Below are 25886 nucleotides of genomic sequence, written 5' to 3' on the forward strand. Positions count from 1 at the left end.
AAAGTTAACCATTCATCACTTCTTAAAAATAGAGTGTTTTAAGTAAAGTACAGTGAAATAATATGCATTTCTATTTGACCCTTCTTTTTAATTTGAACAGAAGCAAAAGTCACTGAAATTGATAGAAGCCACCCATTAGTTATATAATTATTTTGCCCACTATGGACATGTCCTTCTATTTCATTTGTCATAATTTAGGAAAAAAATGATTCTGTGGCCAAAACATCATACTCATTTTATTGAGACTGTCTTGTCTTAAGGTCTTAAAAACTTTCTTGAGACTCCTTGATCTGATTCTAAATATAACTACATTCCTTAAGTCTCATCATATTGCTGCATTAAGAGATATTGGGCTTATATTTTTCAACAAATTTTAATGATCTGAAAGGACCTAAATCTATCCAAGATTTGCCTCTTTTCTGAGAATGTGGATGAAGTAAAAGGTACATACCTATTTTTAAACATCTTCCAACTGTGACGTGACCATTTAAGTACTTCACACTATTAGTTTTTTTCCATCTCAAGAAAAATATCTGCATATTGTTGTTTATTCTGTAAAATATTCCTTTTTTTAATAGGCTGAACCAAATAATTTCTCATTTTTACAGGCTTCACTTCACTTTTCTCGCAGTGAATAAATTGCAACTTATTTCCATGAAATTCACAGATGACACAGATCTTTATTTTGCATAAAGGCATAAAGAAGTGTCTAATATCTTCAATATTCATCTGCTAAGTGGACATTTGCATTGGGTTAGAACGGAAAGAGAGCCCCAACCCTCCCGCAGTGACAGCTGTACAACGGGATGACATCTGACAGCTGTGACAGTACTGAAGGGAAACTCAGATGACTCGCCGCCTCCGTGATCCAATTACAGCACACATCCCTCTGACAGAGCCAGCAGCTTGACTCCAGCGTTTGGAAGGACAGTATTGATCTCTTGTCAGAAACCAGTTGCCTGCCTGCAATTGTGCGTTGCTGAACTTTGAAAAGCTAGAGTACCCTCTTAAATGATAGGGGCAGTCAGGTTATAGTATTCAGGTACAAAGAGAGGTGCAAAGGGTATCTGCTAAATGCTCGGAACTTGAACAAATCATAACAATATGACAGTGCAATCATACTCAAGGAGCCCAGCTGATCTCGCTGGCTACTGTCTGTGCTAATGGAAAGACAGCTCTTTGTGTTTAGTGGGATGATCTTACTTGATGAAAAGGCCACTGCAATTAGTGCATGCCGGTCGGCTGTGCTGGGTGACAGCAGCTTGGATGGTGTAATGGCAGTTGCCAATAACCCTAACTTCAAGAAAACAGACAATCCGGCCTTTGAGCCTAACACTCTTGGCCCCTCTACTTCACACCTCTGTTCGGCTTTTACTTTAAATCTCGCAAGGGCAGTGTGGTACAACCTCACCAAACAGAACAACTTGGTCAAGAGGTCAAGTACCCGTCTCCTCTTGCTTTCTATTCCTGACTTCCTGAGAGTGAGAGAGAGAGAGAAGGAGAGAGGGAAAAGGGGAGAGAGAGACAGAGAGAGACACCCATGCAAAAGATTAACAAACATAAACATATCTTTCCACTACAATTTAAAGGAAGCTAATGTGTGAGCATCAATATTCCAAGATGCAAAACTTTAAGATACATTTTTAAGACTAGGATGGTAAAGCAAGAGGCTAACATTATGGTGGAGATAAGAGATATCTAATGGCAAATGATCTAATATTTTAAGGTATATGTGACTCTCAATGTTCAAAAACTATCAAAATCCCAGGATAATTAAAAATTATCTCCAGTTTACCTTTATTATTTTAGGATTGGATAAAGATGGATGAAATATGCTAAAACTTAGAGCATACACAAAACTTAGAATGCAAATCATTTCAGGCTCTTCCTCAAGTACAGCTCCAACAGATAACGTACTTGGGTAGGAGTACAACAAGTTAAATTAAGTACTGGAACACACACACAAGCACTCACGTACATACACAAATTATACCAGAATAGACAACTCTATGATCAGAAAAATTAAGTCTAGTCCTTGCTTCTGCAACACATATACTAAAATTAGAACAATACAGAGATCAGCATGGCCCCTGTGCAGGGATGATCCACAAAATCAAGAAGCGTGCCATATTTTAAAATAAATATTCTTTTTTTATTGAAGGATTGATGGCTCACGATGTTCCATTAGTTTCAGGTGTACAGCACAGTGATTCGACAAGTCTATATGTTACGCTATGGTCACTACAAGTGTAGCTACCGTCTGTCACCCTACAACGTTATTACCGTACCACTGACGATATTCCCAATGCTGTGCCTTTCATCCCCATGAATTATTCATTCCATAACTGGAAGCCGGTACCTTCCATTCTAAATATTCTTTGTGTACCTCACATTTAGAACTTTCCTTAACTTTAGAAGTTTTTTCTGTGCTTGTTGAAGAGGTAATAAGCATTATTAACTCTAGGTAGACAGGTAGTGAAAACCAAAGCTGTAGAATGGGTATAATGGCAAAACTGGCAAACTGACATTATATAAACCATAGATGTAAATCATTGACTATTTCAAATAGTCAAATGTTGAAGAACAGTTTTGTTTATTTAAAAAATAAAATAAGGTATGAAAACTAGGGCTTCAGAAATGAGCAGAGAACTAGTGATCAAAAGCATGAAAAAAACTTCGGGAGAGCTGTAGAGCAGAGAAAAATTGAGATATAATAGTATCTAAGATAGAAGAAAATACAGAACCAATGATCCAAATCCTTAATATATACTCACAAACACTCCTATTCACACATATGTAAATAAATGCTAATTAAAACACCTGAGAGAGCCCAAATATATAAATTGGGTAATACAAAATTAATGAGAATATGGAGACACAGACATTTGAGTCTTCTTTAGGGGCGTGTAAATTGTGACAGTTTTTCTCAAGGTTAATTTGAGAAATATCTATCTGAAATCCATTGTGAAGAAAAATTGCTCAAAGATTTGTATGCAAGAATATTCATTACAATATTGTTTGTAATGAGAAAAAATGAAAATAACCTGAATATCCGGTTGGAGGGGACTAAGTAACTATATCATGATGCATGTGTAAAATAGGATAACCAATAAAGGGAATGAGGTGGATTTATACAAGCTGATATGAAATTTTCTCCACGATATAAATATAGTATTAACTTATTTGTATAAAAGTGTACACAAAACAAACATATATGTAGGGATATTTGTATATTTGTGCATATATGAATATGTATGACATCTATATCTACATATGCATCCTTTATGCATATTAACATTTCTGGAAATACAAACAAGAAACTGATAATAGTGGTTATCTATTGTGAGTTGGAGATGGTAAAATTTACTTTTAATTTGTATTACCTTACACTATTTACATGCATATGTATTGTCTTGATAATTTTTTAAATTAGTTAATTAAATGTTTTTGTGTTAACGATCTCTTAACTAACATAAAACTAGCCTAAAGATAGAACCTAAAGAATTCGTAGTCTTCATTCCTTTGTTAAACCTTTTTTTTGTTATCTATCGTAGATGTCAGATTTATGCTCATCTGGGAACATGAAGAGTAATTTGCCTGACCACAAGAATCTCATGGTCTAGTTGGGGAGATTTAAAATAAAAGGGGGCTAGGAAGAATGTTTCACATTATGGTAGATATAAGGAACAAGATGTCAAGGAAATATGCCTAGAGGACCCTAGATTTAAGTCTCAGATGGAAATGTGGTCAGCCAAGTGAGGGAAGGCATAGGCCCCAGGATTTAAAGCACAGAAAACAGAATGGACAAAGGAAAAAGGGAGCATGCAGGCAGTTCAATATGACTCATCCTCAGAAAACAGATAAGCAGTGAAAGACGAATCTGGAGAGGAAAGTAAATATTTCAAGGGGAAAAATGGGGATTAATGCCTAAAAACTCCTGCAAAAGTTCCAAATTGTTTCAATCATTGATATAGTATAGAGATGCAGTTGTCCGAATATTATGTTGAAAACTAAGAATCACGTGGGCTTCACATTAAAAGAAGCAGATTCATGAAGTCCAACACATACTCGTCAAATTTAACTGATAATCTGCATTCATTAACAAGTATCCCTGGTGATTGTTATTATCTGACAAGTTCAGAAAACATTCGTGGAACATTACAATATCCATCGGGCTATTTATCTTGAGCCAAAACTTGATCCACTAGAGAAAAAACTACCTAGACCAAATGAAAAACTCCATCTTTGATTTTTTTCTATAGTGGCAAATATTAAGAAAAATATATAACACAAAATCTTAATTCCACCAAGCCCCTATTATGAGATAATTGTTTACTTTCTTGATGAATAAATAAATAAATAAATAGATAGATAAATAAATAAATAATTATATTTCCTTGAAAGCATCTCATAGAACAAAGAAAGTCCATAACCTTTATTCATCTGACTTTTTAGGACAATTTATTACGAATTCAAATTATAGAATAGTATGAACTTATAAACATTTTAAAATAAAAGATTCTACTATGAAATTGAAAAAATATAGATATTATGAAATTCCCTTGAAGTAGTTTACATTTTTAATTATTTTCAATCTTACTCTAGTTCCTTAAATTTTTGAATTGTTTTATGACTTTAAAATACATTTCACTCATATTAGTTTTACCTTCTCCATTAAATAGGTGAATAACTTTACCAGTAAACATTTACTATATTTTAATAGCTTCTGTTTTCTAAAAGTCTGGAAATATAGATCTCTTACAGGCCAAACCACAGCAAAGAAAGAGAATATGTATTTCTAGCTTCATTACAGCCCTCAAGATGGTGAGCTTGTTGTTCTGAGTATTAGGCTTCTGTGGTCTAATTGTAGGAATTGATCTCTTTGTGGCTCATTTAACATTGTTCTGCTCCATTTCAAAAGACTGTGCCCTTAAACCTGTCCATCTCTCAAATACCTGCCATTGGTCAGAAGGAAAATGAAGGAAGAGTGTAGATGGTTTCATAGAAAAATACACAACCAATAAATTTAATTCAATTCAATTCAATTCAGTGGAACAAAAACTTAAAGAATTCTATACCATGGATGCAAAACCAGGAATCATGAACTGGAGCTCAAAGATGATATGGTTAATAAACACAAATAAATATGTAAAAGAAATAAAACAGTTTAGTGAGGAAACATAATAACAGAAATATATACAAGGCACAGGAGAGTGAGGGTTATCTGATGAGAAAGTAGGGAAGAACGTATTTATGAATTTAAGATAATTCTAAATGATAAGTAAGCATTCATCAAATTTATAGGGTTTGGAGAGAGGTTCATTCTGAGCAGAAAGAGTAGCATACCCAAAGGCACATGATAGTGTGCACATCAGAAAACTGAAGTGTTTAGTATTCATGGAATGTGTGTTTTGAGGAGGAGAAGGAAAGACATTCAATCCTACCGAGACTTTTTGCCATTTTTGAGGTATCTCCTTCTGCTGTATTCATGCTCCCAGTGAAAATTTCCTCTAAATCCCCATGTACTCCTGTAATCTCAGGTCCTAGGGAAAAAGATGCAGGGGGACCATGCTGAGTAAAATTGCATTATTTATCACTAAGATTCTCTGATAAATTGTGTTGTATCAAAACTGTCCTAACTCAAGACCTATTATAAAAGGAGTCCTGATGCAATCTTAATCTTCAATTATAAACTTTTTCCAATAAAAAAAAAATGGTGTAAAGAATCACAACATCTGGAGAAAACCTAACAATGTGTTTTTCCCTAAGACTCTGAACAACAGCTTGTGTAAGCTATTGACTCTATGATTTTTCCCCTCTACCACACCTTGGTTCTTGCCTGGATTTTGTACCATAACAGCCCTTGAAAAGGAGAGACTATGATGCATATGAATTAACAAAGTCCATGTAAAAACTCTCATCAATCACTTAGCACTCTGGAAATACCATCTCTTAGCACTGTCACCATAATATTGTGTTTATTATAGTGGACATCTAACTTGGGAAACTCAAAGAAGTTGGACCAGGTCAATAATATCCCCCAGCTTTTGGTCCTCTTTTTAATCTAATTGGCATTGTAGGGTCGTAGGTTTACTGTGGTATCCTGGACACTTTGCATGTCACCACATAGACCACATAGACAATGCTTGGCCACAGTTTTGGTGGAATGGCCTTCAAGGGCAGACATCCTGATAAACCACTGTTGCCTACAGTTTCTCATCTGTATCTTATGGGAGATTTTCACAAAACCATTTCTCATCCCTATTCCTAGTGTCAGTTGTATGAAGGTCTACCTTGCCCTCATTTTAGGGTTCAATCACATGTCTCTGTGTGAGTCTATAAACTGCTACATGAGTAATAAGCTTTGTATTTTCATTTGGGCTCATTGTCTTACACATTTATGAAAGTGTGGCAAGTAAATCTAGCAGCTGCCACCACAACGTAACTTACGGGCTGCTTGATCACTTTACAGATTTAGTTACTCCTCTGGTCCATGGGAAATACTGCTTCCTCTTGAGGGAGAACTTATGTTTGGAGATAAAACCAACAGTAATTTCCAACTAATATCTGTAAAATATCTCTATACAGTGAGCATAGAAACATTCTGTCCTATAGCATGTTAAATTTCACCATACTAACATCTATTGGACAGTTACATATGCCAGCCACTGTTCTAAGAGCTTTATACACACAATCAGTTTTAATCCTCACACCAACTCCATTATTAGTTCAAACCTATACATGAAGAAATTGGGGTTTAGAGAATTTAAGGAACTTCCTCATAGTTAGTACTGAGCTAGAATGAGCCATAGCCAAATTTGGAATAGACATAGTCCAATTCCAATGCCCTTATTTTTAACTACAAGGTGATTCAACCTCCCCACTAACAGTGATCACACAAAGTTTGATTTGTGTACATAGCAATCTATCTCACTGTGGATCTTTACGCCAAATAAAACTGATCACCTTATGTGATTAAATGTGATCCCCTCATTTCCTCAGAATATCACTTTCTCTAGTAACAGTCACTTAACCAGTAAGTCATTTCTAAGTTGAGTTTATGTTTTAATCTAAGAGAGGCATTAATACCCCATCCCCAATCATGTGATCATCTTCTACATGATAATTAAACATTTTAACAGGCATCTTTTAAAGTTGCCCTGTTTGGGGGGTCCTGGGTGGCACAGTTGGTGAAGCAACCTACTCTTGGTTTTGGCTCAGGTTGTGATTTCAGGGTCCTGATCTCAGCGTCCTGAGATCAAGGCCCCTGTTGGGCTGTGAGCTCAGCAGAGTGTCTGCTTGAGACCTGCCCCTCCCACTCATGTTCTGTCTCTTTCTCTCTCTCTCTCTCTAATATAAGTAAATAAATTAAAAAAAAAAAATAAGGTTGCCTTTAAAAAAAATTAGCCATTTAAACACATCACACTTATTTAGGCCAGGTAAAGCCCTATCTTTATGAAAATATAAGGAACATGGCAATGAGTGATCCCCAGTAATGGATGTCCTATCTGTCCAAGACTCAAAATCAAATATTGACCTATGTTGCCACATATATACCTTGAAGCTTGTATGTTATTTGCTGTGTGCTGCTAACTACTTTCAGCTTTTCAAAAACAAAATTCCAAGGAAAATTTTCCTTACTATGTCCTCTGCATAGTCGAGTCACATTAGAAATAGCTACCCTTCTGCTCTCCAGCCTCCTTGGGTTCCCATTTTGATTAGATAGAGGTTATGCAGTCATCATCATTTGAACTGACCCTCTTTTCCCTATCAATACCGAGTCCCATGAAAATCAAGAAAGAGAGAAGACAAATGAAAAAAAAGCATTTTCAGAATTAATTTAATCTCTTATTTTATAATATTTACAAGAGCTTTAATTAATGACTATGTATGCAGACAAAATCTTAGTTGTTTTTTGGTAAAATATTATTTTAAACTGGATCTATATACTATGTTTTTCAAGATATTAAAAATGTTCCTAAAACGAAACTTGTTAGGAATACCACAGGAAATTCAATATAGATTTTGTTTATGTCAGTCAAGCAGAATAAAACATTTGGCTCCAAAAAAGTCTTGGCAGAATTTACCAATAAAGAGATTTGATAAACAGTAAGAGAATACTTGCCAATGACAAATCTAGGAACTAATATATAAGATGTATTTTAGATAGAACATTTTATTATGCATATAAAAGAGATAAAATAATTGATCAAATTCTTGATCATTAAGGAACAAAAAGAAATAGCCGTGAAGAATTGTGAAACAAATTTACATGAAAAGACTTACCCTTTATATTTTGTATTGACTTGTAATTCTTCATCAATATCATTTTTATAAATATTCATATCTGAAAATTCATAAAGGGGCACACACAGGATGATATTTTGTTATTGTCCATCTGTACTTTCTAGTTAATGCATAAAGTCATACTAATTTAAATGACTATAACAAATATCTTAGTCTTTGAAAATTGACAGAATTAGTTTTACATATTTTTATTCATTTGTTTCAATTTATGAACTGCAACCCATGGCCTCTGAGTACATGTGCATGATAAAATTATCACAAAACAAATTATAAATAGTAATCACTGACCTCTTTCTTAGCCACTGAACTTTATCAATGGCCTGACCCAAGATCCCACGCCTGGAGGCCAATCAACTTTACCCTGTCAGTTCATAAGGCAAATAAATTTCTAAATATGATCCCCCAGATAAAGAACTGCCAACCTCTAGTTTGATTAAGCTGAGATTCACTGACTGTTGTCTGTAGTAGTTATACAGCAAATTTTAATTATGAAAATATAGAAGCAAAATTTACTACAGTGATCTTATGGAAACTAGTTTATGGATCTAATTCATTTTTTTCTAAGTCAATTTACACCATAAATACAATTTGATAATTTAGAATTTCTATTCTAAAAATAAGTTTACTTCAAGAAATATAGTTTTATTTTAATAAAGGTCTTCATGTTGACAGAATTAACCTAACAGCAACTGGTCTGAAAGCTAAAATAGATTATGAATTTTTCAACAGTTGCATTTTCCACATTTCAATACAGTGACTAGAATTCTGGGGAAATACAAAAGAGTTACTTGGAATTTTGAAATAAAAGTAAATACTTCCTTTTATTCTTTAATGTTTAATAACTGCAGCTATTTTTTTCTTCCTCTCTTTCTCATGTGTTTATGATCTTTACAACACTTTGATATCATTAAAAAGTATGAAAGATTTTTTCATTAGGGTCTTACTCTCAAAGAATAAGATATGAGGGGCTGTGAGGGAAAGAAAGAACAGAGAGAGAGAGTCAGAAAAGATGACAAGTCCTTCTTTAAAACTGTATTCACGTGGAAGTGGAGTCTCCTGAATTAGATCAAAACAAATGAAGAAATAGTGAAAAACTGCACAAAAACTCAAGGTTTAAAAAGAGTACTATTAAGTATTCAGAATGTGTACTATAGGTAAGTAAGGGAAAATTTTGATATGTTAAAGTCAGATTTTTTTTTGAGTAGTTAACAAAAGAGAATCTGTCCTAAGACAAACATGAAAAGATATACTATGTTTATATGGAGGCAGAAAACACCAAGAAGAGCCAACACAATATTGAAAAAGAAGAACAAAGTTGGAAAACAGATAGTACATGACTTCATGACTTATTATAAAGATACAGTAATCAGGACAGTGTGGCATTGGCTAAAGAATAGACAAATATCAATGAAATAAAATCCAGAGACCAGAAATAGACCCACATAAATACAATCAACTGATTTTTGAAAAATGAACAAAGGCAATACAATGGAGTCAAGATCGTCTCTCCAACCATTGGTGCTGAAACAACTGGACATTCCCAGGGAAAAAAATAAAGCTAGACAGAAACCTTACACCTTTCAAAAATGAACTAAAAATAGGTCATAGGCTTAAATGTAAAATACAAAACCATAACACTCCTAGAAGATAACATAAGGGAAATGTAGGTGACCCTGGATATAGTAACAACATTTTAGAAATCGCTGATAAATGGGACTTCACTGACATCAAAAACTTCTGCTCTCTGTAAGATCCTGTCAAGAGAATGAGAAGACAAACCACAGATTGGGAGAAATATTTGTAAAAGACACAGCCATTAAAGGACTGTTATCCAAAACATACAAAGAATTCTTAAAATTCAATAAGAAAACAAACAAACCAGTTAAAAAGTAGGCCAAAGACCTTAACAGATACCTCACCAAAGAAGATATGCAGATGGAAAATAAGCAGATGAAAAGATATTCCAAATCATATGTCATCAGGGAAATGCAAATTAAAATAGCAATGAGATACCAGTACAAGCCTATTAGAAAAGCCAATATCCAAAATGCTGGCAACATCAAACACTGACAGGGATGTGGTGCAACAGAAACCCACTCATTATTGGTGGGAATGCGAAATATTACAATCACTTTGGAAGACAGTTTGGCTGTATCTTACAAAACTAAACATACTCTTACCATACAATCTAGCAACTGCACTCCTTGGTATTACCCAAAGCCTTGAAAACATATCCACACAAAACCCTGCACACTGCTGTTTATAGCAGTTTTGTTTGTAATTGTTAAAACTTGGAAGCAACCAAGATGTCCTTCCGAAAGTGAATGGATACATAAATTGTCGTACCTCCAGACAATGGAATATTATTCAATGCTAAAAAAAAAAAAAAAACAGAGAAGAGAGAGAGCTATTTAACCATGAAAAGACATGAAGGAAACTTAAGTGCATATTACTGAGTGGAAGAAGCCAAAGACTATGTACTGTATGATTCCAACTATATGACATTGTGGAGAAGGCAAGGCTACTGAAATAATAAAAAGATCAGTGGGGGAGGAACCTATCAGCAGTATATTCAGTAATACGGCATGGAAATGTTCAGAAGTATTTGGTTTTGAAATGACATTAAAGCCAGGGATCAACATTAGTGTCCAGTTCCAACTTTTGTTAGAAACTAAATTACTTTGGGGTGCCTAGGTGGCTCAGTCAGTTAAACAACTGACTCTTGGTTTTGGCTCAGGTCATCATCTCAGGGCCCCGAGTTCCAGCCCTGTGTTGGACTCCACGCTCAGTGGAGAGTCTGCTTCTCTAACCTCTTCCTTTGCCCCTCCCCCTACTGGTGCGTGTGCACTCTCTCTCTCTCTTTCTCTCTCTCTCAAAAATAAATAAGTAAATCTTTAAAAAAATTCTAAAAAACAAGAAATTAAGTTACTTTATTAAGATTTTAGTGCAATTAACCCATCTGGACATTCTTCCTGGTTTCATTATCCACTCAACACTAGACAGCTGAATTTCTACTAATGCTTCTGATCAAGTGAACTGTTTCATCCATATTTACATGGACATTTAATAATGTTTATATCTATTTAAATTTATATTTGCATAATGCATTTTTTCTTTTAACAAATGGAAGGCATTATTCTTTCAAATTATTGTTTAAAAATTAGAGTATGGATGCTATAAAACTCAAATTGAGGCACTTTGAAACTTGTTTAAATTTGGTCACTTTGAAAAAAAAAATTTGGTCACTTTGCATCGAAAATTAATTAATTACCAACCAAGCCAATCTATCTTACTGTAACCATTTAAAAGAAGCACTGGAAAGACATGTTTATATGGTATCATGATTTACAATAAGAAATATATATTTAGTCTTTGTACCCATTTCTGGCACAGAGCTCCTAAAAGTCTTTGAATTTCCTAGTGATAAGCACAGTAATGGTATCTTTCTGTTATATTAATGACCTATGGATGGGGGCTGGTTGCCAGAAGAACCAACCATGCTTATTAAAAGGTTGGAACTTTCAGTCTCATCTTCAACCTCTGGGGTGGGAAAGGAGGCCTGGAGATTGAATCAATTGCCAATGGCCTATAATTTAGTTGATCATGCCTATGTAATGAAGCCTTCATAAACACTCAAAAGGAGACTGTTCAGAGAAGCTTCCAGGTTGGTGAACAAATGGAGGTGCTGGGAAAGTGACGTACATGGACAGGACAGGGAAGCTCAGTGCCCTTTCCCCCTACTCTGCCCTATGCATCTCTTCCATCTGGCTGTGCCTGAGTTATTTCCTTTTATAATAAACCAGTAACATAGTAAGTAAAATGTTTCTCTAAGTTATAGAGTTAGAACTGCTCTAACAAATAAATCAAACCTGAGGAGTGGGTCATGGGAACCTATGATTTATAGCCAGTTGACCAGAAACACAGGTAAGAACCGCAGCTTGCAGTTGATATCTGAGGTGTGTGTGTTGTGGGGAGGGGCCAGAAGAGAAAGAGAAAGACTAAATTCTTAACCTGTGGAATCTAATGTGATCTCTGGGTAGATAGTGTCCTGGAACTGGATCCAGAAACCCAAAAGAATTTGTTATTGTAAAAGTAGTTAAAAAAAATCCTTCTTGGGGCACCCGGCTGTCTCAGTCAGTAGAGCATAGGACTCTTGATCTCGGGGTTGTGAGTTCAAGCCCCACATTGGGTGTAGAGATTACTTAAAATTAAAATCTAAAAAATAAAATCTTTCTTGAAGAATATATTAAATTTCAAAGATGAAGAAGCTAAGATTTTTCTCATACTGTATCTCATACGTATGACTTGAATGACAGACATCATCTGATTGTGATGCTCTAACTGGTAAATTATAGTTGTTGACATGAAAATGAAAGAGGAAAAAGTGCTGAGGCAAGCAAAGCATAGCATTCTTATTTCAGTATGTATCTTTTTCTCTTCTCCAAATTTGCACTTAATTTTCAGAGTAGCATGATAACTTCTCTCAAGAGCCATCATTCATTCCCAAATATCATTAGAAAGGTTACAAATTTAAATCTTAGCAAATGGGCAAATTTGGAACCTTACATTAGAATACACAGATAATTTACTTAATCTTTAAGAAATGAATATTTAGCAAAAAAGAAATGGACCTACTTATTCAGAGGATATTGCAATTATGTTTACTTCTTCTTAGCACTTACTATCAAAACTGACCCAGAGACTTCTTTCTTTTTTTTTTTTTTTTAAAGATTTTATTCATTTATTCATGAGAGACAGAGAGAGAGAGAGGCAGAGGGAGAAGCAGGCTCCCAAGGAGCAGAGAGCCTGATGCGGGACTCGATCCCAGGACCCTGGGATCATGACCTGAGCCGAAGGCAGACGCTTAACCATCTGAGCCACCCAGGCGCCCCAGAGAGTTATTTCTTGAGAATTTTACCTCCTAACACCATTCTAAGATATTTCCGTTCAAAAAAACCATACATTTTCCTATGATCTTATATCATTGTTATAAAGTAATAGTGATTACTATAATAAAATATCAAATCTAAATATAACAGCAATACCAATAAAACTGTAAGTGCAGATTTTTTTTTAAATTCCCCCAATTTAAAGTATTATTTCTTATTCAATACAGATTCCCCTTATCCTAAACATCTGTGATGATATAAAACCAACATAATAATTAAACACTAGTCTAAGGCATGCTTTGGCTGCACTGAGAAGTTTAGTAAAGAATAGGTGGAATATAATCTCTAACAGGATTGAGACCAGAGTACTACATAGGAGGGAACACAAAGCAAAAATCCTTTGCTGGGCACAAAATCTATATGCCTACAATGACCCTTATTCCTCTTGAAGGGGGAAATAGAAATAGTTATTTTATCAGCAGGACTCAAGCTGAAAATATATACACAGAATTAGACAACTACTGCTGATTATTATTCAGTCTTTACTAATTTGCCTCACTTAACTGAGAACCAACAATGAACTGAGCACTGTCAAAGTTTTATTTTAGTATACAAAAAGATTTTGCATTAGTCAGACTGTGGCCAAGACTACAGATTGGTGAAAATAGTAAGATTTTGCCAAGATATTACCTCCTCCTTGAAAATTTTAGTGGTTATCTATAGTGTAAAAGAACACCTTAAAATTTAGTGGCTTAAAAGATTAATAATTTATTATTCCTCACAAATCTGAGAGCTGGCTATATAATTCCTCTGTTGGATTTGCTGTCACTTTAGGGACAGCCAGGATGGAATGTTCAAGATAACTTCACCAACTAATTTGGAATTTGGATCTGGCTCCTTTTTCCTCCACATGGTCTCCAACTCTCCTCTAGGCTAGAATGCCGTATTTTACATGGAAACCATTAGGCAACATTTTAAAAGGTTGAAAGTGGAAGCTGCAGGACCTCTTGAGAAATAGGCTGGGTGATTCACACAATGTGATTTCTACGTTATGTTGGTCAAACCCTAGACCAGATTGAAAAGATTAAAGAATAAGCCACATTTAGAATGAGAAATAGCAAAATATTATGACTATGTTTTCAATTTACAAGTTTTTTTCGTAAGTACATAGTATATAATAAAGTTTTTATTGATTGATCAAGATCAGAACCTTGTAGTCTAAGAGGACTGTTGGTTTTGCTTGCTTCCTCTTTGATTATTCCATTCTTACCTCATATTTGTTTTATTATAAAACTCTGCAATATGGCAAGACTTTGAATATTCTTCCATATTCTTATAGAATTCAGACAAAGGAAAATAGAGTAAAAAATATCAAGTCACTTAATAAAAGAATGGAATTTAAAGGAATATGTAAAATTGACTATATCTACAAATAAAAACTTTTTTTATATATTGCTTGGCAAGTTTAGAAAGTACTTTTAAGGGGCGCCTGGGTGGCTCAGTTGTTAAGCGTCTGCCTTCGGCTCAGGTCATGATCCCTGGGATCAAGCCCCGCATCGCATAGGGCTCCCCACTCCACAGGAAGCCCGCTTCTCCCTCTCCCACTCCCCCTGCTTGTGTTCTCTCTCTCGCTGTGTCTCTCTCTGTCAAATAAATAAATAAAATATTTAAAAAAAAAGAAAGTGCTTTTCAGTATAAAACTATTTGATTTGATTCTTAAAACAACTCTGTGAGGAAGAGAGAAAAGGTATTATTATTCTTATTTTACCTATTGAACTCAAATATTTAAGTGGATTGTTCCGAGAACACATTCTGAGTAGGTGGCAGACACAGATCTAGGATTTGGGTGTTCTAACTTTAAAAATTGATCCATTATGTTTCAATACCAAGCAAAGTTTATCTCTTTCATCTAATGAAATTTACTTATTATGTGAATACTTTAGAACACTTTCCAGACTTTTTTTTACTTTTCTTACTGTTTATGGCCACGCTTTCTTTCTTCCTTTTTTACTAATTCTCTGTTATGAGGATAAAGTCTGATTTTTGTTTGATTAGCTATTAGACTCAAACATAGTGGTGTGCTCCCTGTGAATGGACATAACTGTCTAATAATTATGATAATGCTGAATACCAGAGGTCTATGGACAAACTAATCTATTTTAATTAATCTAAAATTACTCATATCATCTGTTTATTATTGTTCGAGATCTGTATTTTGCAAATTAAAAAAAATAGCATATCCTTACTTAATTGCTAATTCAAAATAAATATACAAATCTAAAAAAGGCTTCATTTTTTTCAAAGAATTTAATGTTAATTTTATAAATACAAGTACTCTGAAAGAAATCATATCTTAACTAAAATATTTATTTCACTATATTTCATCACTTCTTATACAGAAAAAAAGATTATATATTAAAACTATTAAGTTGGTGTTGTCTGTTTTAATATTTAATCAATTTAGTATCAGCTATGGTTTTAAAATTCTAATTCATCACAGGATATTAAAAATTAATTCAGGAAAAATGTGTCAAAGAATATTAAATTATAATACACTTAAAAATTTAAGTAAATCACATTAAGAGTTTCTTCACAATTTTGGAATTCAAATTTGTATATAATTTAGTTTCTTATAACTTGTTTAGACTAAAATATGCTGAATATTCAAGAGTGAAGCAAATGTTTATTTGCCACTTTGATTATAAAATTGGTGAACTATAAATGGCTACAAAGAATCTGTATTCCTGCCTATTTGTTTAAAAATTACATTAAAGAAAATGACTCATGTAAAGTTAGACACAGACCAATATGTGAAACAAATAAAGGTTTTATTATAATGTGCAGTGTAATAATGGAATCCTTATAGCATAAACTTACTAGTGGAAGTGTGAAGAAAATATTATACATTGACTTGACCTCAACACATTTGATAACTAAAGACAACTAATATTTTGACACACTTAAATTTTTCAAGCAAATAATTTACATTACCTGCTCTTATACAAAATTCACTTCTGTTAGTGTATTTTTAGCCAGTAGTTAAGCAATAGATTACCAGCATCATACAATTCATGTAAGTTTAGAAAATGGGATCCTGTCTATCAACGTCTTAAAAGTATTTGTCCTCAAGAAGTAATACATTCTCAAAAAAGGTAAGTAAAAATAATGAGCAATGGTAAATCATGTAATAGATTAAATGATGCAAAGGTATATTTCAAGAAGAATATAATGAGAAGGAAAAAGAATGTCATATTACATTAGAACAAGTGTAACAATTATGAACCTTTATTACCTGAATAACATAGCAATAAATTGTATAATGAAAAAAAGAGAAAGAGAAAGAAAAATTACAGGGGCACCTTGGTGGCTCAGTTGTTAAGCGTCTGCCTTCGGTTCAGGTCATGATCCCAGGGTCCTGGGATCAAGCCCCACATCGGGCTCCCTGCTCAGGGGGAAGCCTGCTTCTCCCTCTCCCACTCCCCCTGCTTGTGTTCCCTCTCTTGCTGTGTCTCTCTCTGTCAAATAAATAAATAAAATCTTAAAAAAAAAGAAAAATTAAAATTACAAATGCAAAGAGAACTTTAGGGGAAAAAATCATACTAGGAAATTTAAGAATCTCTTCATCCAAAAGAAAAACAAAAATAAAAATTATGGTAAAGATTTAATTAATAAAATTAACATAAATATACTTGTGTATATATGCCATATTTACCTCACAAACACTATATAAAACACCTTCCATATACTTGTGGAATAGTGTAGATTTCAGTAATGACAGTTTCTACCCTCAAACTGAGTCTTTTGCAGATAACAATTATAAATTCTGCACAAAATATAAAAAATAACTATTTTGAAACACTGAAGAGTAACCAAATTCATAGAGAAATAAGGGAGCCTGACCCTTGAAAGAATGGCAGTATAGTGAATGGGACTTGGATTTATACATTTTTTTCCTAAGTGTATGCTCCAGTTCCTACAGTGCAGGGCAGCTAAAACTCAAGTAGAAAGGCACAGTCTTTAAGGAAACAGAGGATACAATTTAGGGTTCCTTAAATGCATGGAAAATGAAGGAAGAAATCCCAGGAAGGAGATAGCAACAGGAGAAGTCATAAAAGTTGCATATTAATGTCACCAAAATCCTATCCGACCCCTAATCTGTGCATACTTAAGGAAGATTTCAAGATGAGGTGACATAGATGGAAGGCTAAAAACTGAGCAGAGGTTTCACCTTCTTTCAAGTGAGAATTGAGCTTTCATTCGGCCAAGTTAACTGCATAGCAGGTCAAAAATAATACACTTCCAAAGAAGATAAAATACAGAGATCCTACAACATACTATTTAAAATGCCCAATAATCACTCAAAATAACTAGACATGCAAATATACATGAGAATTTCAATAGAAAAAGCAGCCAGTAGAAACCAACATAGAGCTGACTCAAATGTGAAATTTAACAATGGGTTTATTTATTTTTTTATTTTATTATGTTATGTTAATCACCATCATTAGTTTTTTATGTAGGGTACGATGATTCATTGTTGGCGTATAACACCCAGTGCTCCATTCAGTATGCACCCTCTTTAATACCCATCACCAGGCTAACCCATCCCCCCACCCCCTCCCCTCTAGAACGCTCAGTTTGTTTCTCAGAGTCCATAGTCTCTCATGGTTCATCTCCCCCTCCAATTTCCCCCCCTTCATTTTTCCCTTCCTGCGCTCTTCTTCTTTTTCTTTTTTTAACATATAATGTATTATTTGTTTCAGAGGTACAGGTCTGTGATTCATCCGTCTTATACAATTCACTGCACGGACCATAGCACATACCCTCCCCAATGTCTATCACCCAGCCACCCCATCCCTCCCACCCGCCACCACTCCAACAACCCTCAGTTTGTTTCCTGAGATTAAGAATTCCTCATATCAGTGAGATCATATGATACATGTCTTTCTCTGATTGACTTATTTTGGCTTAAAGCAATTATAAGTCTGTTCAAGAACGTAAAGAAATATATAATCATAAAAAATACAAATGTACTATTTTCAAAATGATAAAAATAGTTAAAAAACCATAACCATAATATATTGAAAATGTTTCAAATATGGAAATTAAACAACATACAACTGAATAAACCATGAATCACAGAAAAATGATAAAGAAAATTAAATATTTTAAAATAATGAAATAGACCACATTAATATTTTAAGGATGCATAAAACATTGCTTATACAATAACAAAAGTGAGCGCAGAACATTTTGAAGAAAAACCTCCATGAAAATTTTTAAAAGCTAACAAAAAATAAAAGTTATTGAAAATATCTGTAATATATATTTCTATTTATATATTATTTCCATTTATATATATCATTTCTATATATATTATTCATATATATGTATATATATACACACATATATATATAAATCTTAGCAAAGGTGATCAAAGAAAATAAAGAACTGAAAATTGTGGGGGCTTTTCCATTTTTCCCATCTTTCTGCTCTGTGGGTAGCATTTGGACATGGAACTGTATAGCTATACCAGTGATGGAGCCATCTTGAGAGAAAATTCACTTTTCTGGCCAGAGAAATTAGGAAAAGCAGAACTTGTGGTCCAAATACTTAAGGGGAATCCCTGTCATTTTTTTTTCTTTCTCTTCTCTTGCTACTTTGTCATAAGAGTGACCAAGAGTGTGGAAAGACCTAAGTAGCAGCAGGAAAATAAGTTTTGGAGAGAAACCTTATTTTTCTAGCTAGAGAACCAAAAGAAACGTTTCCTGAGAACTGGATAGTATGAGAAAAATTCCAGAGATATGATCTGGAAAAAAGGATATGCTAATTCTGTGTATAAACTGGTAAAAGTCCCAGACTCTTTTTCAACTAGATATGCACAAGATCAAACCAAAACAACACAACGAGCTGAGAACTAAATGAGAAAATTAACTACAGCCTAAATCCCAGACTCTAACCCTTCAGAGGCATATGGGCCAGATTAGAACTGAGACATTAAGAGAGCCTCTGAAAACTGAACTGACATTAGAACCACTGGCCACAGAAGGTGACATAGATTTGAGGTCTGTACCTAATCAAGTTGATTGTCTACTAAAACAAACAAAAATCAACACTCTCCACAAGACAATAGGAGCAATAAACTCAAACATAATCTTTAATTTTTCAAGATAAATCCAAAGTTACCTGGCCTGCAAATAACTAGGAAACTATGACAAATTGCAAAGGGAAAAAATAATTGATGTCAATTTCAAGATGGCCCGAATGTTGGAACTATCAGTCAATGAATTTAAAGCACCTCTTATAACCGTGTTCCCTGACATAAAGATAAATGCTTTGAAATAGAAAGGTAGAAGTACTCAGATAAATAAAAGCTGTATTAAAAAATGAAAAATTAGTACTAAAAAATACAAAATGTGCCATTAAAAGATATTCACTTGATAGGATCAGGATGACCGAGGACAAAGTTCACTCACTTAAAAGTAGATCAATAAAAATTATGAAATCTCAAGAACAAAAATAATTGAAAAATCAAATAATAAAGCCTTAGAAACTTGGGAGACAATATCAAATGCTATAGCATTTGTCTCAGAAGGAGAGATTTGTGCAGAAAACATATTTGAAATGGTGACCAAAAACTGTCCAAATGTAGCAAAAGGCATATACTTACAAATGTAACAAACTCACCAAACCTAAATAGAATAAACTTAAGGAAGACAATGCTCAGGTATGTCAAAACCAAAAATAAAGAAAAAGTATTAGAAGCAATCAGAAAAAATGGCATGTTAGAGGTTCATACTGTTTCAAATGACTGTGGATTTCTCATCAGAAACCATACCAGCCAGAAGACAATGGAATGATATATTTAAAGTATTAAAAAAATTATTAGTCTAATATTTCATACCATAAAAATGTTATTCAGAAATGATGGTGAAATGAAGTCACCCTAAAATGAAGGATAATTAAGAGAATTTCTTTCCAAAAAATCTTCTGTAAAGCAAATGATAAAGTTCCTCAGGTTTAAGGAAAATGATACTAGCAGGAAACACAGAATTTCAGGAATGAAAGAAAAATAAGAGGAATGGTAAATATCTGGGTGTATGTAACAATATTTTTCTTCTAGGTTTTTTAAAATACATATGACTCTATGACCACTGAAGAAAAACTTATAACATTATTTCATGGGATTTTCAATATATGTGGATATGATACATATGGCAACAATAACATAAAAGGGGAAAGTGACCTGTACAATTATAAGGTTTCCTACATTTTATGTAAAGTAGCAAAACACCAATTCCAAATCGGCCATGAAATGTAAGGTATGTATATTATAATATGTAGAGAAATCATTAAAAATGAACAGAGAAATATAACCACATAGTCAATGGATACATTAAAAAATAATTCCCTGAAGTATTAAAATAGTCCAAAATAGAACAGAAAAGAGACAATAGAAAAATTTTAAAAATGGAGATAACAAATTGAAAACAAACATATAATGTATATCAAAATACAAACATAACAATAATTATATCTCTGCATACAAAATTAAACATCAATTAAAAGGCAGAAATGAGGGCGCCTGGGTGGCTCAGTCGTTAAGCATCTGCCTTGGGCTCAGGTCATGATCCCAGGGTCCTGGGATCAAGCCCCACATCGGGCTCCCTGCTCCGCGGGAAGCCTGCTTCTCCCTCTCCCACTCCCCCTGCTTGTGTTCCCTCTCTTGCTGTGTCTCTCTCTGTCAAATAAATAAATAAAATCTTTAAAAAAAAATAAAAAAATACTTAAAAAAAAAAAAGGCAGAAATGGCCATAAAGACATAAGAATACAGATTGTATAAGGAGCTAACCAGAGAGCTTCAAAACATGAGGAGCAAAACCTAATATTACTGGTAGGAGAAATACATAAATCCATAATTACACATGGATATTTCAACTCACCTTTATCAATAATACTGAATATGTAGAGAGAAAATCAGGAAAGATATAGAAGATCTGAGAAACATAGCCAACAACCTTGACTTTATCGACATTTATGACACACTCCATAAAAAAACATCAGAATGTAGGTCTTTAAGGGCAGGACAACTTTTTTTTTTTTTTTAAGATTTTATTTATTTATTTGACAGGGAGAGACGCAGTGAGAGAGGGAACACAAGCAGGGGGAGTGGGAGAGGGAGAAGCAGGCTCACCGCGGAGCAGGGAGCCCGATGCGGGGCTCCATCCCAGGACCCTGGGACCATGACCTGAGCCGAAGGCAGACGCTTAACGACTGAGCCACCCAGGCGCCACCAAGGGCAGGACAACTTATACATAAAACAGTAATTAGCATTATTAGTAAATCATGGAAACAGAAATGATAAAAATAAAGAGAAATTCCATATCTTATCAGTTATAATGGATAAAATTTTAAAGATTGACAGCATCAAATGTAAGCAAGGTTGTGGGGCAACTGGAATGCTCATATGTTGAATCTGGGAAGGTAAATTGGAACAATAATTTACAAAAATGTTTGGCAGTTTCTTACAAAATTGAATATGTACCTATTGTATAATCCAAATAATTCCACTCCTAGGTGTTTAACCGAGAGAAATGAAAATAGGTCTTTACAAAAAGTTTTGCACAAGAATAGTTGTAGAGGTTTTGTTCAAAAATAACCAAAAAATGGAAATGATTCAAATGCCCACCAACAGAAGAATGTATAAACAGATTGTGGTACATTCAGGACAAAAATTCAGGAAAGTAATGGGGCACGAGAGGAGAATAACTAGGAAGGGGCCTGAGAAAAATATTCTAAACTTGATAGGGTAGAGATTACGTGAATGTCTGCTTTTAGGAAAACGAATTGAATGCTATAGATAAATACTAGAATGTAATGTACACAGGGTGACTAAAGCTAACACTGCTGTATGATATATGGGAAAGTTGTTAAGAGAGTAGATCCTAAGAGTTCTCAACACAAAGAGAAAAATTTTCCCTTCTTTTTCTTTTTTTTCTTTCTTTTCCTGTTACTGTATATCTATGTGAGGAGCCAGATGTTAGCTGAATGCTATTGTGGTCATCATTTCACAACATATGTACATCAAACCATCATGCTGTATTCCTTAAACTTATACAGTGATAGATGTCAATTGTTTCTTGATAAAACTGGGGAAAAAAAGGTTTATGTATTCCACAAAGAGAGAACGATAAACAGATATGAATTCCTTTTTGTAGTAATAGGACTTAGCAACTGTGAAACTATTTTCTGTGTGTTCTAGGCTTGATCAAATGAGTAAACATATTGATAGTAATGAGAGTAAAATTCCTCGCTTTTGGGAACTTGAAATATGAGTATGAATTCATGGTCTTTAAGAGAGAGAAAAAATAAATGGATAGATATGAAAATGATATTATATATGTCATAATTTCCTTTTTTTATCCTCTAAGAGAGCCCAGGAGCAATGATACAGGTAGTGATAAGCACACATAACACCCTGATCTCAGCTTTTAAGTATCTTTTTTCCATTAAAGATTGTGAGGCCTTTTTGGAGAAAAAGCTAATTCCAGAGCTGGGATATGGAAATGAATAAGGAAGCCTGAAATGTCTTTTACTGCTGTCAGTAAGAAAGTATTCAAAGAATGATGGGGAAAAAATCAAAGACACAAGAGTTAGATTTAAGAGTTTCCCACTGAGGAAATCTGACACAAATTGAGGATCAAACATCAATAACTATATTAAATGAATACAATCCATTGCATACAACAAGAATACATGAGCCATCCTAGGGTAAATAAACACATAAGTAGACAACAAATAAATAAACTATAAATAGTTTATAAAGCATTCATAGTTGTTTTTAGTGGGAGGTATCTATTTACTAATACTAGTGAAAATGGAATTTCTGACAATCTGTTTTGGATCCATAAACATATAGCACTGTGGTTTACACGTAGTATAAATTTAATAAATCTTTGTAAAATCTAAGAATGAAATACAGCAAGAAAAACAAATACTATTACATTTATTTAATGGTATTATTTTCAGCAATTTATGTAATTATAAATTTTGCAATAAATGTTAAGGCAATTTATCCAAACTACATGTTTTTATCACCTTTTGAGTAACAGATTACTTAGTCAACCATATAAAAAACTACTCCTCCAAGCAGCATCCTTCCCTTCCTGATGCTTTCCATGATAGAATTCCCAAATATTTCACAAGGGAATCCCATACAGAGAAAATGAGACACACACACTGCCAGAAATGGGACACCAGGGAGCTTACTAGGATATTAATACGTGTGAGTTACAGTAAATTAAGCTAAATGAAGAGCTGTCACATAAGGCATCGTGTCTACTGATTACATATGAACGATTCTGGATGAACTGCCCGCTATCACCTATTCACTCAGCATCAGACCAGGAAACAGTAATCTTTGCTTCTATGTGTAACAGAAGCAAAGAACAAAATCTGAGTGGATTTTCTCATTTTGCTCCTGTTATATTTTCAAACACTGAATATACATTAAATGCTGTTGATTACTTTTGCTTTTAAGATCAGGTCTCCAAAATTGTATCATAGACTCACAATATCGTTAACTTAGGTGCTTAAAAAATGTGGTATACTTTTCCTGTTTCAATTTGTAATGTTTTTTTTTTCTTTATAATCTTTTTTAATTCTTCCTGATTCCCATATTTTTCAAATAATCATATTCTTTCCTCTCAATTAAAAATATTGCAATTTAATATGCTTTTTCAGAAAAATAAATGACAAAAGACAGCCACTAAGGCAAGTTTATTCACCTGTTTACCCAATGCTAGCTAAAGTAGTGCTACACTAAATGTAAGCTTCCACTAATATTTTTCTCTCTGGTAACTGACCTTTAACAGTTCAATGTAAGGAAGTGATTGGTTTCATCTGCTAACTTTGAAGTCAACATCATATCTTTACCTTTTATGCTGAACACCGTATTCGGTTCAAGTTCTGTTTTATTAGATACCATATTTGCAAAACAAAAGCAGATACTTCAACTTGTGTGTCATTTGAAACTTTACAGCTTCTTATGCCACGTCTCATGCTATTTTTTACTGATATAGACCATAAGCATAAAATAATGAAAAGTCCCTTGGATTTTACAATGGGTTAAGTACCAAATTCTAAGGCTAAACAAATTAGGTAAAGCAAACTCCTTAGTGTCAACAAATTACGCAAGTAATATCACCTTTGTGAGCCTGAGTTCTCTCATTTTTAAAATGAGAGTGTTAAACCAGATAATTCCCAAGGGTTTGTTGTATATCTAAGTGTGAGATATAGTCATTTAAGCGAAATGAAAATTAAGATAAGAGAAATGAGAATAAAATGTCTATAAGACTTCTAGTTAAGATGGTCTCTGAGTTCTGATATTAACCTCCCCACTTCCCCTATTATATAGGACACATATGTTAAGGATATTCTCAGATTTACAATGTGACTCACTTCCTATAACACACTGCCACATACAGTGGCAAATATTCACTTGCCTGGGAATATTGGCCACCTGCATATCTCAGCCCACCAACTACACACATGGAGTTTTCCAGCTTTAATGGCATTTCTAGACTTGGTTGCAGCTCTGTACCAAGAAGATGGGGTGGACAACCTGGGCTGCTGTCCAAGGGGTGATGCAATTTTTTAATATTGGGACCCCATAGATTAAAGAGACAGAAGAAAGCCTGGAAGATTCCCCTTCTTTACTATATTAGTTTGCTAGGGCTGCCATAACAGAATACCACAGATTAGGTGGCTTAAACAGCAACAGTTTGTTTCCTCACAGACTCAGAGGCTCAGAGTCCAAGACCAAGGTGTCAGCAGGTTTGGTTTGTCCTTAGGCCTCCTTCTTCTGTGTGTAGACATCCGCCTTGTCTCTGAGTCCTTACATGGCCTTTCCTCTGTGTACACACACCTCTGGTGCCTCTTCCTCTTCTTATAAGGACACTAATTCTATCAGATTTAGGGCCCCACCCTTATGACCTCATTTGACCTTAATTACTCCATAAAGGCCTTTCTCTAAATACAGTCACACTGGGTGTTAGGGCAACATATGAATTTGGGAGGAACAGAATTCAATCCATAACATGTACTTGCTCTCATGGGCTTCTTAAAAAAAAAAAAAAAAAAAAAAGATTATTCCAAAAGAATCCTGTATACTGAATGGACATTATCTATAGAGCTGTTTCTATTTGAAGCTTGTCATGGAACAGCACCCATCTTAGTAGCACATCAGTTAGCTTCAGTTCACATTTCTTACCTCAGTTTCCTTTCCTTTACCCTTTCTTCTTTAGTCCTTTCTTCAGACTCTATTTTCAAGAGTATCTGTCATAGGACTGACATATAAGTTGTTTATATACATCTTTCTCAGGATCTTCTAGATCAAGCAGACAAAATTAAGTTATAACCTATACAAGATTTGAGCAACCTAGTTAACTCATTCCCAGCCTGTTCCAAAAAAGCAGAAAACACACAGATACCTTTATTGTGAGGTTGTATGTTAATCTGGTGGACTGTGATTAACAGTTGCTAAAGCTGTAGGTTCCAAGAGTTTCAAATTCCTCTAATATTCTTGGTTTTTAGCTTCCCTGTTCTTTGGGTTTTCTTAAGAACTTCTTCTTAAATAGAATTTATGCATTGCTGATTCTTCAGTTGTGATCAACTGTTATCCCACAGGAG

General features: G+C 34.1%; 1 long non-coding RNA gene and 1 pseudogene across 2 annotated transcripts; one reads left to right on the forward strand and one right to left on the reverse strand.

Annotated features, from left to right (window-relative positions):
• The first annotated feature begins 2035 nt into the window (after positions 1-2035).
• LOC123840023 (U6 spliceosomal RNA) lies at positions 2036-2135 on the forward strand (annotated as a pseudogene).
• Positions 2136-4401: 2266 nt separating this feature from the next.
• LOC123839395 (uncharacterized) lies at positions 4402-25886 on the reverse strand. Of its 2 annotated transcripts, none has more exons than XR_006789627.3 (3): positions 25468-25886; positions 8287-8347; positions 4402-5543 (listed from the first exon to the last, which is right to left on the reverse strand). It is a non-coding gene; the product is annotated as an uncharacterized LOC123839395 (long non-coding RNA). The 2 variants fall into 2 exon arrangements; XR_006789628.3 differs by lacking the exon at positions 4402-5543 and adding an exon at positions 7659-7767.

This window comes from Mirounga angustirostris, unplaced genomic scaffold, assembly GCF_029215605.1.
Source record: "Mirounga angustirostris isolate CCGP_5_RB_7025 unplaced genomic scaffold, mMirAng1.0.hap1 SCAF_3, whole genome shotgun sequence".
NCBI classification, from domain to species: Eukaryota; Metazoa; Chordata; class Mammalia; order Carnivora; family Phocidae; genus Mirounga; species Mirounga angustirostris.